Source organism: Equus caballus, chromosome 3, assembly GCF_041296265.1.
Source record: "Equus caballus isolate H_3958 breed thoroughbred chromosome 3, TB-T2T, whole genome shotgun sequence".
In the NCBI taxonomy this organism is placed as follows: Eukaryota; Metazoa; Chordata; class Mammalia; order Perissodactyla; family Equidae; genus Equus; species Equus caballus.
Window position 1 is genome coordinate 58103589 of NC_091686.1, and position 17816 is coordinate 58121404.

At 37.4% G+C, this 17816-nt stretch overlaps 1 protein-coding gene across 3 annotated transcripts in view; it reads right to left on the bottom strand.

Annotated features, from left to right (window-relative positions):
* The window catches only part of ARHGAP24 (Rho GTPase activating protein 24), a 719869-nt gene that overhangs the window by 659858 nt on the left and 42195 nt on the right, over window positions 1-17816 (bottom strand). Inside the window, exon 2 of one of the 3 annotated variants that reach the window (XM_070263500.1) lies at window positions 16840-16889. The exons of the other annotated variants lie outside the window; for them this stretch is intronic. The gene's annotated coding sequence lies outside the window, so the exon portion shown is untranslated. The remainder of the gene's footprint in view (window positions 1-16839; window positions 16890-17816) is intronic. 3 annotated transcript variants of the gene reach the window in all.

Here is a 17816-nt window from a genome sequence, read left to right on the forward strand (position 1 = left end):
CATTCACGAGTCCTCTCCTCTCCCAGCTCGAGCCTCCCAGACCCGCAGGGAGTTTGGTTGTTTCTTCATTCCTCCTGCTCTGTCTTCTCCCCCTCCCTCCAAGCTTCCCCAAGGTAGGGAATCAGGGGACGAGGGATTAGAAGACGGAGGGCAGAGGTCTTCTTATTTGGCAAGTGTTCTTGTAGTTCTCTCTTGGCTGACCCAGCTGCATATCAGGCCCTCCATTATGTGGAGCATTCAAACGCTGGTTGTTTCATGAGATTCTTGGATGTTCTTTAGAGACCCCCATGGCCTCTGCAGGGACCTCTGGACTGCATTCATTCCAAAGAAGAGACACTTCCTTTACTGATCTTTCGCAAACCCCCTCAAGCTCCTGCCCCTGGGAGTACGCTCTCATGCAGAGCATATAGCCAGATTCCCCTCACCCCTGCAAGAGTTGAGTGCTTCCTCCATAGCACTTGGCCCATGGGGAACTCCCACATCCTAGCTCTAAAAATTGCTTCTTCTACCAGCTATTTCCTTGTCTCCTTCATGTTAGTACTTCAGTCAGCCTCCTGCCCTTCAAACTCATCAGGGTAATGTTATTACCAGGCTTCATGTTCACATATGTTTCCAATGACTGGGGAAAATTCTCCCAAGACTTCTCTCAACTCTCTGCTCCAGTACATACCAGAGCCCAAGCTGGCAATGCCACAGAATAGTAAACATTGAACAAAGTTGTGAGATGTGGGTTCCCCTCTTTGACGCCTCTAGCCTCCGTAAGTGATACTCTTGATGACTCCTCACACGTCTTGGAGAAGATGTCCCTCTGCTTTCCACGGAGAGAGGAGGGGAAATACCACAGCGCCATCTACCACTAGTAATTCTACTTTCCCATGAACTGTCTTTTGAGTTTGTAATTTTCTCTTGTATAGATTGGAGGTAGGTTATGGAAAATGATAGTCACAATCCTACATTGTTATGTTTTAGAAAGTTCTATAGAAATATTTAGCAGCTCTCTTTAGAAATTATAAATACCTATTACCTACCGCCCTTAACTTGAGGCTTTAGCAGAAATTCCAAGACAGCAGAAAACATCCCATTCCATATTCGCCAACATAGGCAATATCTGTGTTAATGTCAGTATGGCAGAAGCTTAGAGCAGAAAGAGGAAACAGTCCCCAGATATAAAGCTAAGTAGAGGCTAAATGATGAAGGGTTTTGTGTGCCGTACTAGGAAATTTAGACTTTATTTTCAAAGCATTCAAAATCATTGAAAAGTTTTAAGCAGGAAAGTAAAAAGGTCACATTTGCATTTTAGCAAATATCATTCTGGCTGCATGTGGGAGATTGGATTAAATGTGAACAGTGCTGGAATCCAAGCAGTTGTAGAAATCTATAGCTGTAATCCAGGCAAGAGATGATCAGACTCCGAGCTAAGAAAAGACGTCAAGAAGAGGTAGAGGACAGAGGTATTGAGATGGCATAGGACTTTGTGCCTATGTGTCAAGGAGGCAGATGAGAGAGTCACAGATGATGCTGAGTTTGTGCTTGAACACCTGTTTGGATGGTTTGGCCACTCACTGTGGTAGGAACCATGGAAGAGAAGCAGATTTGGTGTGAAAGATGATGAATTCAAACTATGAGGAGGACACTAGCAATATGAGGTAGTAAATAACACGTCACAAAGAAATGGCACAGTCTTCACTGCCATAGAAGTTCAGAGGAGAGGTAGACTCTTTGCATCTTGTGTGGGCAGAAATGTCCTTGGGAGGAACAGAGATTTGTCTTGTAATTCTACAATCAGGAAGGAGGAGAAGGGAGGAGAGCATCAAAGGCAGGGGAACAAATGAGCTAAGTCACAGAAGCCAGAGAACCCACATGTTATAGAAATGAACTGCACAAATTGGTGGGGACTGTGGTACTTAGAAAACTCGTGGAAATTAACTAAGATCAGACTTTCAGGAGCAGACATATTTGGAATACATAAAACACTGAGGGGAAACAATAAAGAATGTACTCTCTCTCCTCTGGGTCATGACACGTAACATGAATAACATCCAGTGAAGTTCACTACATTTTGCCTTACCTTTCCCTTAAAATAACACAAGTCTTTCTGTTCTAGCTGGTAAGTTGATGATGTCTACTACAAAGAAGGGTGTCAGTGAACACTTAAGCAGAAGCAATCTACTAACTGGGAAAGGCTATAAGCTTTTTAGAAAATATTCATGCCCAACTAATCTTCCATTTTTCCTGCACTGGAAGAAAGGAAGGAATAAACAAATGAGTGAACAAATAAGCATGTGGAAAAGAGGATAATCTGTAGTTTAATTTATTTGGATTACTTAGAAGCCTCCAACAACATTGCCTAATGAAGACTGCTTTGCAAATTTATAGTAATATGGATTTGTGGTATGAAAGATACTTTGTCATGAATGGAGAATTGGTTCAATGTCAGGAAAAAGGGCTAACTGGGCATACCTTTCCATTTTTTTAAGTATTGAGTATTCTGTTCCAGGTGATTAACATACATTCATTTAATTTAGTTCATCCAAGAATCCCATGAAAGAGATGTTATTATTTGCCACTAGTATAATGAGAAATCTGAATGTTGAAGACCAAGGGAAAATCTCAGATTGAATCCGTGGAGGATCACTTTAACTCTATAAATCAAACAGACTTTTATAGGGAAATAATTTTTAAACATCACTTGTAAATCTGAAGTTACAATCTGTAAAATCTCTGGAATGTTTTTACCTGAGAATGGTACACGGAAGGCAATGCCGCTTCTTCTCCAAAGGCAATCTGATTATTTTTGACTTCTGTATAAAGAACATTAACCTATAAAGCATTGACTTTTTAAAAATACAACCAATAGAGAATCAGAATACAGCCCTATGCCATAAAAGCCCTATGCCATAGGCTTTTTTTTGCCGTAAAAGCAGAGATATTTTATTTCTTTTTCTGGAAACTTGTTACTAACTCAGCTAATAATAAAAATAAGACAGAATCCAATTGGCTATATCCAGTGCCTTATAACAATTTTCACATTGCCAAACAGTGCTTTCAGTGGGAATCCAGATTATTCCATCAAAATGGAATAGCAACATAGGCAGTGGAAGTCTATTACATGTATCTAAAAAGAAAGAAGCAGAGTTCTGATATGATATTGATACAGTAACCCCAGTAAATCCAATTATTTGAGACAATCAATTTCTAAATGGGCAACCAGGTCCAGGTAGGACTAAGAGTTTGTTTGCAATCCAAGTTTTTAATGTTTTTTATCTAAAGTTCCCTGCAGGGCATTCCTGCTAATGGAGCTAATCAAACTTGTTAAGCCACTATGACAACTGCATTTAGACACACTGTGTTTTTGCTTGCAGCCTCCATTTTATGTGAGCTCAGTGAAAATAGGAATATAGAGTTAGGGGGAAACCAATTGGGCCAATACCACACTTTATTCAGTATATCTGGTCTTATATTTTTATATATTGATTTTCTTGCTAAATAAACTTAGTCAATCCACTTACTTAATTGGACATCTTTTCTATTTGAAAAATATAGATAATTAAAGCTATTATGTGATGTTTCACAAAAATTGAAAATTCTGTTTAAAAAAATTCTGAAACATCTAGAAGGAATCTTTATCAAGATACTATACAGCAATAGAAAAAAAAAAAAAAGAGGGTCATATGTCTTCCAATGGTGTTAAAGAACAGGTCTTATGGGAGTGATGCCAGCAACATGGTGGAGTGAACTGTTCCCTTTATCTCTCCCCCTTGAACTACAATTAAATGGACATTCATTGACTGAATGGAGGATACCCAAACAGCACAACAGGATGCCTGAGAGACCCATACAACGATACATCTGAAGGTAGATGGACTGGCACTCTGGGAAGTGGTGCAGACAGGTGAGCAGTTCCCTGCCCTTCCCCAGCAGTCCTGGGCATGCACATGAATGCTTTCCTGGGCAGCATGAGTGTCCATAGTACCACTGAAGCTCCCAAAGTGGGAACGCACCTCAGGGTGACTGCAGGAAGAGGAAGATCAGCCCATGTGTGATCACATTCTCTGCCAGTGGGAGAGCCCACCATGCCGCTGTGGTCCCAAGGAGTGGCCCAGGCTTGGACCCCATAAGGAAGCCCCACCGACAAAGCACAGCAGCCTGCACAAATGTAAGAAGAGGAGGCAGCAAATCTAAGTGCCCAGATGAATGTTCTCCTGGCCTGTGCAAGCACCCGTAGTACCACTCTGGCCCCAGAAGTGAGAACATGCTTCAGTGTGATTCTGGGAGGGGGCTGCAGCAGTCCTGAGATCATGCATGGACACCTTCCCAGCTGACGGGAGAGCCCATCATGCTGCTGTGGTCCCAAGGAGTGGCCCAGGCTCAGACCCTGTGAGGAAGCCCTGTTTACCAAGCACAGCAGCCAGGCATGACCACAAGAAGAGGTGGCAGCAGATCTATGCACCTTGGGGAACACATTTCCAGGTGGTGCAAGTGCCCATAGTACACCCACAACCTCTAGCAGATGGGGCTGGACCAGAAACACAGCTCTTGCTTCCCCCCCAGTGGTAGCAGGTGGAATCTGTGACCTGATACTACCAGAAATGTGCCAGCAAAAGATTTGTTCATCAAACTCTGTGAGAAAATACAGTAACAATTCAGAGCAGAAGGAAAATGACACTTCTCCAGAAACCAACCTTGAAGTCACAGAAATTTACAATCTAAATAAGAATTCAAAATAGTTGTCATAAAGAAACTCAACGACTTACAAGAAGACTCAGAAAGACAGTTCAATGAGCTCAGGAATAAAACCAATGAGAAGAAGGAATACATCACCAAAGAGATTGAAACTATAAAAAAAAAAAAAGCAGAAATTCTGGATATGAAGAACAAAATTAATGAGATAAAAAATAATCTAGAATCCACAAAAAATAGAGTTGACATTATGGAAGAAAGGATCAGGGATTTAGAGGACATAAATATAGAAATGCTTCAAGTGGAGGAGGAGAGAGAACTAAGATTTTTAAAAAATGAAGGAATTCTTTGAGAAATATCCAACTCAATTAGGAAAAGAAGCATAAGGATTATAAGTATTCCAGAGGGAGAAGGGAGGGTAAAAGGAGCAGAAAACTTGTTCAAAGAAATTATGGCTGAGAACTTCCCAAACCTGGGGAAGTAACCAGACTTATAAATACATGAAACCAATAGAACTTCTAATTACATCAATGCTAAAAGACCTTCACCAAGGCATATAATAGTATAACTGGCAAAAGTCAATAATAAAGAAAAAATATTAAGGGCAGCAAAGCAGAAGAAAATAACCTACAAAAGAACCCCATCAGGCTTTCAGTGGATTTCTCAGCAGAAATCTTGCAGGCTAGGAGAGAATGGAATGTATGTTCAAAATACTGAAAGACAAAAACTTTCAGCCAAGAATACTCTACCCAGTGAAACTATCTTTCACAGATGATGGAGAAATAAAAGCTTTCCCAGATAGACAAAAGCTGAGGGAGTTCATTGCTGCTAGACCTCCCTTACAAGAAATGATGAAGGAAGCACTCATACTTGAAACAAAAAGCCAAAGGTTTACAAAGTTTTGAGCAAGGAGATAAACAAACAGACAAAATCAGAAGACTACAGCTCTCTTTCAGAACAAGGAAGTAAATACTTAATTATAACTTAAAAGACAAAGGTAAAGAAAGCATCAAAGTAAGTACAAACACTTCAACTTAGTCACAAACTCACAATACAAAACAGAATAATTTGGGACATCAATAACTCACAAGAGGAAGAGGACAGGGTGCAACCTCCTTAGACTAAGGGAGATAAGAGGCTATCAGAAAATGGACTATCTCATCCATGAGATCTTTTATACAAGCCTCATGGTAACCACTAGACAAGAAATCAGAGCAAAGCCACAATTCATAAAAAAGAGAAAACAACAGAAAACTCGCAAAAATAAAAGCCAGTCAGAAATACAAAAAAAGAAAAACAATGGAAATATAGAGCAACCAGAAAACAAGAGATAAAATGGCTGTATTAAGCCCTCATAAATCAATGATCACTCTAAAAGGAGATGGATTGAAATCTCCAATCAAAAGACAAACAGTAGCCAGATGGATTAAAAACCAAGACCCCACAATATGTTGCCTCCAGGAAACACATCTCAGCTCTAAAGATAAACATAGCCTCAGAGTGAAGAGATGGAAGATGATACTCCAAGCAAAAGAAAGCAGGTGTTGCCATACTTATATCAGACAAAGCAGACTGCAAGATAAAAACGACAATGAGAGACAAAGAAGGGCAGTATATAATGATAAAAGGCACTCCCCACCAAGAGAACATAACATTTATAAATACATATGCATCTAACACAGGAGAACGAAAGTATATAAAGCAACTGTTAACACACCTAAAAGGAGAAATTAACAGCAACATGATAACAGTAGTGGACCTCAACACTCCACTTATATCAATAGATAGATCATCCAGGCAAAAAGTCAACAAGGAAATAGTGGATTTAAATGAAACACTTGATCAGATGGACTTAATAGATACATATAGAGCATTCCATCGAAAAATAGCAGAACACACATTCTTCTCCAGTGCACATGGAACTTTCTCAAAGATAGGTCATATATTGGGAAACAAGGGAAGCTTCAATATATTTAAGAAGACTGAAATCTTATCAAGCATCTTTTCTAACCACAATGCTATGAAACTGGAAATCAACTTCCATAAAAAACCTGGGAAAGTCACAAATATGTGGACACTAAATGACATGCTATTGAATAATCATTGGATAAATGAAGAAATCAAAGGAGAAATTAAAAAATACCTGGAGATGAATGAAAATACAGCATATCAACTCTTGGGGTGTGGCAAAAGTGGTTTTAAGAGGGAAATTCATAGCAATACAGGCTCACCACAACAAACAAGAAAAATCTCAAATAAGCAACCTTAAATGACCCCTAAAAACTAGAAAAAGAATAACAAACAAAGGCCAAAGTCAGCAGAAGGAGGGAAATAATAAAAATTAGAGCAAAAATAAATGAAATATAGACCAAAAAAAAGTAGAAAGGATCAATGAAACTAAGAGCTTGTTCTTAGAGAAGAGAGACAAAATTAACAAATCCTTACCAGACTCACCAAAAAAAAGAGAGAAGGCTCAAATAAATAAAATTAGAAATGAAATTGGAGAAATTACAACAGATATCACAGGAATACAAATGATTATAAGAGAATACTCTGAAAAACTATATGCTTACAAATTGGACAATCTAGAAGAAATGTATAAATTCTTAGACTCATACAACCACCCAAAACTGAATCAAGAAGAAATAGAGAATCTGAATAAACCAATCACAAATAAAGAGATTGAAACAGTAAGCAAAAACCTCCCAAAAAATAAAAGTCCAAGACTAGATGAATTCTCAGGAAAATTCTACCAAACATTCAGAGGAGATTTAAAAGCTATCCTTCTCAAACTCTTCCAAAAAATTGAAGAAGATGGAACCCTTCCTAACTCATTCTATGAGGCTAACATCACCTGATACCAAAATCAGACAAGGACAACACAAAGAAGGAAAATTACAGGCCAATATCACTGATGAACATTGATGCAAAAATCCTCAGCAAAATACCGAATACAGCAACACATTAAAGGATCATGCATCATGAATAAGTGGGATTTACACCAGGGATGCAGGGATGGTTTGACATCTGCAAATCAATCAATGTGATATACCACAGTAACAAAATGAAGAATAAAAATCACTCGATCATCTAAAAAGATGCATAGAAAGCATTTGACAAGATCCAGCATCCATTTATAACAAAAACTCTCAATAAAATTGGTATATAAGGTAAGTACCTCAAGATAATAAAGGCCATGTATGACAAACCACAGCCAACATCGTGCTTAACAGTGAAAAACTGAAAGCCATCCCTCTGAGAACAGGAACAAGACAAGAGTGCCCACTCTCACCACTCCTATTCAACATAGTACTGGAGAGTTTGGCCAGAGCAATTAGGCAAGAAAAAGAAATAAAGGCTATCCAAATTGGAAAGGAATAAGTGAAACTCTTGCTGTTTGCAGACAACATGACTGTACTTATAGAAAACCCTAAAGAATCCGTTGGAAAACTATTAGAAATAATCAACAACTACAGTAAAGTTGCAGGGTCCAAAATCGACTTATAAAAATAAGTTGCATTTCTATATACTCATAACAAACGAGCAGAAAGAGAAGTCAAGAATACAATCTCATTTACAATTGCAACAAAAAGAATAAAATATCTAGGAATAAACTTAACCAAAGAGGTGAAAGACCTATACATCAAAAACTATAAGACATTATTGAAAGAAATTGAAGATACAAAGAAATGGAAAGATACTCCATGCACATGGGTCTGAATAATAAACATAGCTAAAATGTCCATACTACCCAAATAAATCTACAGATTCCAATGCAATCTCAATCAGAATCCCAATGAAATTCTTCACCAAAACAGAGCAAAGAATCTGAAAATTCATATGTGGCAACAAAAGATCCCAAATAGCTAAAGCAATCCTGAGAAAAAAGAACAAAACTGGAGGCATCACAATCCCTGACTTCAAAATATACTACAAAGCTATAGTAACCAAAACAGCATGGTACTGGCACAAAAACAGACTCACAGATCAATGGAACAGAATCAAAAGCCCAGAAATAAGCCTACACATGATGTACAGTTAATCTTTGACAATGGAGCCAAGAACATTCAAAGGAGAATGGAAAGTCTCTTCAACAAACCATGTTGGGAAAACTGGACAGCCACAGGCAAAGAATGAAAGTAGGGCATTGTCTTGCACCATACACAAAAATTAAGTCAAAATGGATTAGAGACTTGAATGTAAGACTTTAAACCATAAAAGTCCTAGAAGAATATATAGACAGTACACTTGTTGACAATGGTCTTAGCAGTATCTTTTCAAATACCATGTGTCCTCAGGCAAGAGAAACAAAAGAAATAATTGACAAATGGGACTTCATCAGAATAAAGAGCTTCTGCAAGGCAAAGGAAACCATGAACAAAATGAAAAGACAACGCACCAACTGGGAGAAAATATTTGCAAATCATATATCCAACAAGGGGTGAATTTCCAAACTATATAAAGAACACATACAACTCAACAACAAAAAAACAAACAACCTTATCAAAAAATAGGCAGAGGATATGAACAGACGTTTTTCCAAAGAAGATACACAGATGGCCAACAGGAATATGAAAAGATGTTCAACATCACTAATTATTAAGGAAACGTAAATCAAGACTACAATGAGATATCACCTTACACCAGTCAGAATGGTTATAATTACCAAGACAAAATACGACAAATGTTGGAGAGGATGTGGAGAAAAAGGAACCCTCATATATGTTGGTGGGAATGCAAACTGGTGCAGTCACTATGGAAAGCAGTACAGAGATTTATCAAAAAATTAAAAATAGAAATACCATACAATACGATCCAGCTATCCCACTACTCAGTATTTATCCAAAGAACTTGACATCAACAATCCAAAGAGAGTTATGCACCCCTGTATTCATCCCAGCATTATCCACAACAGCAAAGATGTGGAAGCAACCCAAGTGCCCATCAACTGATGATTGGATAAAGAGATGTCATATATATATATATATATGCACAATGCTATCCTACTCAGCCACAAAAAAACGTGGTATCGTCCCATTTGCAACAACATGGATAGACCTTGAGGGTATGATGTTAAGTGAAATAAGCCAGAGAGAAAAAGACAAATACTGCATGATTTCACTCATATTTGGAAGATAAACACATGGACAAAGAGAACAGAATAGTGGAATAGTGGTTACCAGAGGGGAAGTGGGTGGAGGACTGGGCTAAAGCAGTAAAGGGCCACATATGTATGGTAATGGATAAAAATTAGACTACTGATGGTGAGCATGATGCAGTCTATACAGAAACTGATAAATAATATTGTACACTTGAAATTACACAATGTTGAAAACCAATATGATCTCAATAAAATAATTGAAACAAAAAAAGAACAGGCCTTATAAGATGGCTCAAAATGTATTAAAATCCAAATATAAGAATAACAACCAAGTTATGAAAACAGTGGGAGGTAATTTACTGTAACTATTTATTTCAGATGGTAAATAAGTATATTAGCTAGAGCTCCATCTTCCGTGTTTTTATCCCTTATAGAAAAGTCTCTCCTAAGCTACTTTCAAGGAATAAGGTTATCACCCAAAGTCCAAACTTGGTATTTAAAAAATCCTGTAGCCCTGAAAAGAGAATTATTTACACTAGTTGAGCATACAAAAAGAAGTAAGTTGTTATATCTAGCCTCTCTGCTCATATTCCTTCTCTCTGAGCTGATGACTGACTCTCACGTGTGCACACGTGTACAAACATATATACTCCTTCTTGTAACTTTTCTGATGCTATTAACTTAAAGCCATTTTATTGTTAAGTGATGTTATACGTTATTCCCTTTGCTTATTCTGTTTATTTAATCTTTTCACCCTTCCCCCTGTAAAATTCTCCCACTAGGGGCCCATCTCCATCCTAACAGAGGCAAAAGGTAGTTGACAGTTGCACACAAACACCTGGCCCTGTTAGCCACTGCCCCCTCCTCATCGCAGCCAGTGTAGCCACAAGTGAGTAGAAGTGAAGATGCATATGGGACAGAAGCATATACAGCACATTCATAGTCACCGCCTTGTTTCGGCCTCAAAGCAACTCTGCAAAGTTGGAAGGACGTATATAATATCCCTGTTTCACACATGAGAAAAGTGAGGTTTTGGAGCAGCCAAGCAGCTTGCTCAAGTACTGATAGCCAGTAATCAGTGAATTCAGGGGCTCTCACACCAAAGTTAGTGTTCTTTTACTAAGTTACAGCTTTTCCCTAACATATTACAAAAGAAAGGATCTCAGCCTGGGATATCAAGACGTGGACTTGGGGATTGACCTATGTAGAGGTTGAAGGAAAGAGAAGAAACAAGAATAATCTCACGTTTTCACCTGAGCAAGTTCCCCTTAACTGAAATGGGGGAAGCCAAGGGAGGGGCAGTTTTGTTGGTAACATGATAAATATACTGTACAGTCAGCCCTCCATATCCACAGTTCATCCTCCACGGGTTTCAACCAACCATGGATTGAAAGGCCTACCATGGCTGTGTCTGTACTGAACATGTGCAGATTTTTTCTTGTTGTTATTCCCTACACAATACAGTATAAGAACTATTTACATAGCACTTACATTGCATTAGGTATTATCAGTAATCTAGAGATGATTTAAAGTATAAGGGAGAATGTGCACAGGTTATATGCAAATACTATGCCATTTTACATAAGGGACTTGAACAACAATGGATTTTGTTATATGCATGGTCCTGGAACCAATCACCCTGATACCCAGGGATGACTATGTATCTTATTGATGGATGTTTATATTATTTTTTCCACAGTTAATGACAACATTCAATTAATATGTATATGTACCTGTATTTCATATATATATATATATATATATATATATATATATACATATATATATATATATATATGTAGGGTTTTCTTGTTATGCAGAATAAATTTCTAGAAATAAATTGTAGGTTCAGGGGTTGGCCCCATGGCCAAGTGGTTAAGTTCACATGCTCCGCTCCGGTAGCCCAGGGTTTCACCAGTTCAGATCCTGGGCGCAGACATGGTACCACTCATCAGTCCATGTTGAGGCAGAGTCCCACATATCACAACTACAAGGACCCACAACTAAAACATACAACTATGTACTGGGGGGATTTGGGGAGGAAAAAAACCCTGTAGGTTCATAATGTATTAGAAATATATTAGGTTTTTTTTTTTATTGGTGAAGAAGATTGGCCCTGAGCGAATCTTCATCTTTTTGCTTGAGGAAGATTATCACTGAGCTAACATCTATGATGATCTTCCTCTATTTTGTATGTGGATCACTGCCATAGCACAGCCACCAATGAGTGGTGTTGGTCTAAGCCTGGGACCTGAACCTGAGCCACCAATGCCGAGCGCACTGAACTTAACCTCTAGGCCACGGGGCCATCCTCAAGAATGGACATTTTTTACCCATGTTTTTAACCAAATTGTAATTTTTTATGTATTTGTGTGTGTGCACATGAATTGTTTGTTCATATCTTTAGCATTTTTATACTAACAGGGTATTACTTCTTGTTAAATTATAGGCTCTCTTCATATACTCAGAGTAATAATTCTTTGCTAACCTCACACCCCCAAAACAACATGAGGTAATTTTGTATAAGTATTCCTATATCTGAAAAAATATATATTAGTCACAGCTCTTCCATAAATTCATCTTTTATGCAAGTATCTTTTAAGCTACTTCTAACCAATAAAAACATTCTTCAGGAACAAATTCCATGAAAAGAATTCCTGATAGTACTGAAGAGAGAACCTCATAGACATAAACATTTACAAATGGGGAAACGTTTCAAGCTGTTAATATCTTACCTAAGATCACATAGCTAGTGAGGGGCAGAGCCTCTGTTCTTATCACTATTGAAAATAATGAAGAAATCTTTGCAAAGTATAATTTTTCTAAAGAGAATGAACATTCCCAATCTTCCTACAGAACTGGACTTTTATTCACTCGAATGTCTCATCTAGACAAGCTCACATTGTTTAAACTTGATGTCCGTGCTTGTCAAAAGCAGCCCCCTGAACTGTCTTAATTTGTGAGTTTTTAGAACGAGAGGCTACATGTGTAAATGATTTAAACATGGGACCTGGCATCCATTTTTGAAATTACAGTATAAAGGAGCATATGTACCAACTGTCCCCGTTAAAACGAGAGAACATAAAATAGGAAAATAGCCTTTAAATGCTCAGAAATCTGGCAAAGATTCCTAGAGAGTCATAAACAATTGGGTGTGAATATTGCCAATGATTCATAAACGGTAAAGGCTTGAGAGATAATGCCAGATGGACAAATAAGCAGAAAGAAGTGAAACCGGCAAGACCATAAATGATAATTACATTCAGGAGGTGGAATCTTGCTCCAGAATTATGGATCGGTATGCAGCACTCATAACATTTTGGAGGACTCATCCCTGGAGATAAGTACCATAGGAGAAACTACATCAGCGAACTTGGGAGTAGGTACTACAGCGTACGAAGGAAATTCTTGTGAAAGGAAGACTGGAAGAATATCTCTTAAGAAAACATCTTGCACCATACAAGTCAATGGTGCCCAAGGACTTTATTCAAAAAAAAAAAAAAAGAGCAAACAAAAGTATTCCTAGCTACTGCTATTTTAGAAGCACAACATGAACACAGAGCACTGGGTTTATTTTAATGAGCTAGTCTTATGTTCTGAGCAATTGAGCTAAATGGATATCAATGGAAAATCGCGAGACTGAGGGCCCAAATTTCAATGTAACGACTTGCAGTGGCTCTAAGCAAGATCAAACATAACTAACTAAAAGAAGTCAAGAAATGCAAGAGGTTTTTCAAAGACAATATCCAACACCATGAATGGTTTTCAGACAATCTAAAGAAAATGCCCATCAACAGCTAGACGCTCAATTCCAATTTTTTAATGCATCAAAGAATAAATAAGGAAATAGGTAACTTCTTAACTTTTGGGGAAAAATTAATATGCTCAGTACCACCATACTAACTCTGAGAAATAAAATAAATTTATGGAATAATAAACTTCCTAGCAAATCAAATGTCCAGTTAAAAAAAACCATAAGCTATCATTTCTCTACACTAGAAAATTAGTTTCTTGAAGGCAGAGGTTGTTTTTCACCTCTGCATTCCCAAGTATCTGGGACAGTATCTGACACAGAGTGGGCACTCAATGTTTATTAAATAAGTAAATGAATCCTTTCCAATAAAGGGAATGATTTTATCTCATCTAGAAGGATATGATAATTACACTAGCTCAATTTCTTAAAGCACTTTCACAAACATAGTTCAGTTTTCAGTAAACTATGACATGTCACCCAAAATTCACATTTAATACAAGACTTCATTTGTTTGTAAACATCTAGTAAGGATCAAGCATTCTTGAAGACCCTGGGAAATTAGAAATTAAAGACTTCAACAAGATTTAGGCAGTTCCTGCCTCCAGAGCTCACATTCTGCTGTGGATGACAACAGTAACAATAGCAAGAAGGAAAGAAGGAGGAAGAGAAGGAGACACAGTTCTCAATGCGCTTACTCATTTCATCCTTGAAATAATCCCATTAGATAGATTACCATGATGATTCCATTCAACAGATGAACAAACTGAGGAACAGAGAGTTTAAACAACTTGCCCAAGAGCTGGTGACAGTAAAATTAAATCCAAAAGTGTCCACCTCCAGAGGCCAAGTGCTTAACCATTCTGCTATACTGCATCTCAAACACCTGGACAAACAATACAAAAGAGTCTGGCAAGTGCAGCGAAGAGGCTCTGGATGCTTGAAAGCATAAATAAGTAGCCTAACCTGAACTGAGAGATCAAGGAAGGCCTCCTGGAGAAGGTGATATTCGCACTTAGCTTTGAAAAGTGCATCAAGTTTACCAGACAAACAGGATGGGGAAAAAGGGACAAAATCTGGGATGCATAATACAAAGGCAAGGCTTCAGTTAGTTCATGAAGAGAAAATGAAGGCAACCTCTCCCTTTTTCCTTACCATCCACAAGCAGATATAATATCATGTTCCCTCTAGTATAGATACTATTGATTATAAAATGCATTTAGATTTTTCACTATAAAATGTGGAAAAGATGTGCATCTTTGAATCAGTGACACCCAACATGCAGGCCTCTGTTAACAGTGAAACTTCACGGAATCCGGGCACCTCCCGCTCTTGCAGGTTAGCTGTTAGGTCCCAGCTCCGTGGATATAAGAGAAAATTTTAATAGAAAGTGTACTATGTTTCATTTGTATATTTTACTCACTTGATTGTACTCACCCTTGTTTAAAAACGATCTGAGGAAGTCTGTAAAAATATCTGCCATACAAGATTTTTTTAAAATTGTTAAAAGTGGAAAGCAAATTTGCTTCTGAGATTGTTAATGATTGATCCAGTAAGAGAAACACGATTAGTTATTCAATACATAGTTTTTCTTACATAAAAACAAACGGTAACTGTCAAGAAGCAAAATTATCCCACCATATCAAACGCTGGGACAAGTTTCTCCCCTGAAGTCTTATAAAGAAGACATCTTGATAGAAAGTGAACTCTGAATGTTATTTCTTAAAACATCTTTCAGTACAGACCAATAGTACACTACCAACGGCGATTTAGTAAAAGCAATTCAAGAGGAGGATAAAACAATTCACTCTAAAATACACATCTCTGACAATCTGGCTTAATTCAGGGATGTTTAATGGGGGATTGTATATCACTCATTTAATCCTGAGGCTAAGAAGATGGCTAGTCTCAACTTCCAAAAAGTATTCCATGGCAGTAAAATCAAGATAATACGCTCTGACAAAGACCTGGACTGCAGCTATTGTGTTTTTCCAATCAGCTGAAAGCTTAACATCCTTTTCCGAATTTGGAGAAACTTAATCACAACCAACTTAAGTAACAATGCTCTTAGAAATATTCAACCACTGACAGTATGGCATAACACACCAAATGTAGCGAGGAATAGGTCCCCGTAGTCCACTGTTAAGCCAGATCTTAACTCTTAAATTGATGAATTATAGGTAGGGATAGATAGTTCTGGGCTGAGGGGCTGGGGTGGCTGGGGCAGCATGGGGCTTGAAGGCAGCAGCTATATACTATCCTATATGGAAGTGCTCAACGTTTTAACAACCATATTGCTGTACCAGCACATGCTCCTGAATTTCAGTACTCAGTATCAGTAAATTCCACTTCTGTAAGAATTGAGGCTGAATAACAAAAAATTAAAACAAACCACAAACACTGGGTTAAAATTGTTGTTTTCCACTGCAATCCTAATCATTTTGTGACTCCTTTGTTTCTCTCTATCTATGCGAAATTCTTCTGATACTCCTTCTTCTATCTCTTGCTTATCCTCAAAATATTTAAAAAGAGATTAAAAAGAAATCACTTAAGATTATGTTGCAGCCCAGAAAAGGAGATGTAGGCACGGGCGTAGTCATCCTGAGCCTTTAGCTGTATTTTAAGCTGTGCACAAGCAGGGGAGAACGTAAGGCTTGGCCGAGAAGGGCTCGTGAGGTGTTTTGAGCACAGCTGATAATCTGGAGGACACACAGAAGAGGGAGGAATCAGAAAACCAAGAAAAAAAGATTTAAAACATTACACATAGACTCAGTGATCTGTGGAAACATATCAAGAAGATTAATATACATGTAATTTTACTTTCAGAAAGAGAAAATAGGACAAAATAAATAATTAACGACGCAAGTGATTGATATGGTTGGGCTTAAGTCCATTATCTTGCTATGCCTTTTCCATTTGTTCCATCTGTTCTTTGTTTCTTTTCCTGTCTTTTGTACTAAGAAAGTATAGTTTATTATCCCACTTTATTTCCTCCCTTGGTTTTTTAGCTTTACTTCTTTGTTATTCAATTAGTTGTTTTAGAGACTACAATACTAATTTTAAACTTATGATGACCTTATACCTCTTCCTGTGAAGTGATAGAAAACTTCAGTGATAAACTTCCATTTTTCCTAAATAAAGATGGGCAAAATATTTGTACAGACACTTCACAACAGAAGTTATATTAATAGACAATAGGCACATGAGAGTATGTTCAAGAGGATTAGTTATCAAGGAAATGCGAAGTAAAAGCACAATGAGACATCATCACACACCCACTAGAATGAGGAAAAAAACAAAGACTTACAGTGCCAAATGCTGACCCTGATGTGGTGCCCCCGGAACACTTATACATTGCTGGTGGAAATATAAAATGGGCAATAATGTTGGAAAACTGTTTATCAATTTCTTGGAAAGTTAAACATCTTCCCACCCTATGACTCAGTAATTCCATTGTTAAGTATTTACCAATAGAATAAAAACATATGTACACAAAAAGATTTATATACAATTGTTCTCAGCAGTTTTATTCACAATGGAACAAACCTTAAATGTTCTATATCTTGATAAAAGTGTGCTTGCAAAGGAGGATACATTTGTCAAATTTATGAATTATAATGTGCATTTCAATGAAAGTAAACATATCTTATTTTAAAAATAAAATTAACTGATAAAAATAATAACTAAAAAACATCATTGCATTTATTATTCTGAGTTAGAAGTAGGTGAGCCATGCTAAACTCATGAATAAATGTTTATTAAATGGCTATACTACTCATGTCATTTTTTTGATTCAGAGGTTCTTTACCTATCCCAGAGTTCAACTATATTTACTTTCTTCAGTCTAAATTACTAAGTATCTTTGTTCTGAATTATATGAATGAATTCAAACATAGTTGAGATGCTCAAATTAATTTATAAACACATCGACAAGCTACAGCATGAGAAACTATATATCTACACATCAACTGAATATGAACTAGAAAAGTGGCCTTCAAAATGTACTGCAGATAAAAATATTCGAGCCTGAATTTCTATAACAGGAGGAAATGAAGTGTCCTTTAGCCAAAGGTTGTTAACTTGCAACGGGAAAAAAATAAAATCATGACAGCAATCTTAACAATGTTTTTACACTTGAGCAATGATACGATAATAACCTTTGATGTCCACCAAGATAATGTGTCACCTTGCATATTCTCTAATTACAATACCCTGTATAAGGCAAGAGGCATTAATATTCTCTGCTACTGATGCCAATTTTCCAAGCACCACCAGCCCACAGAA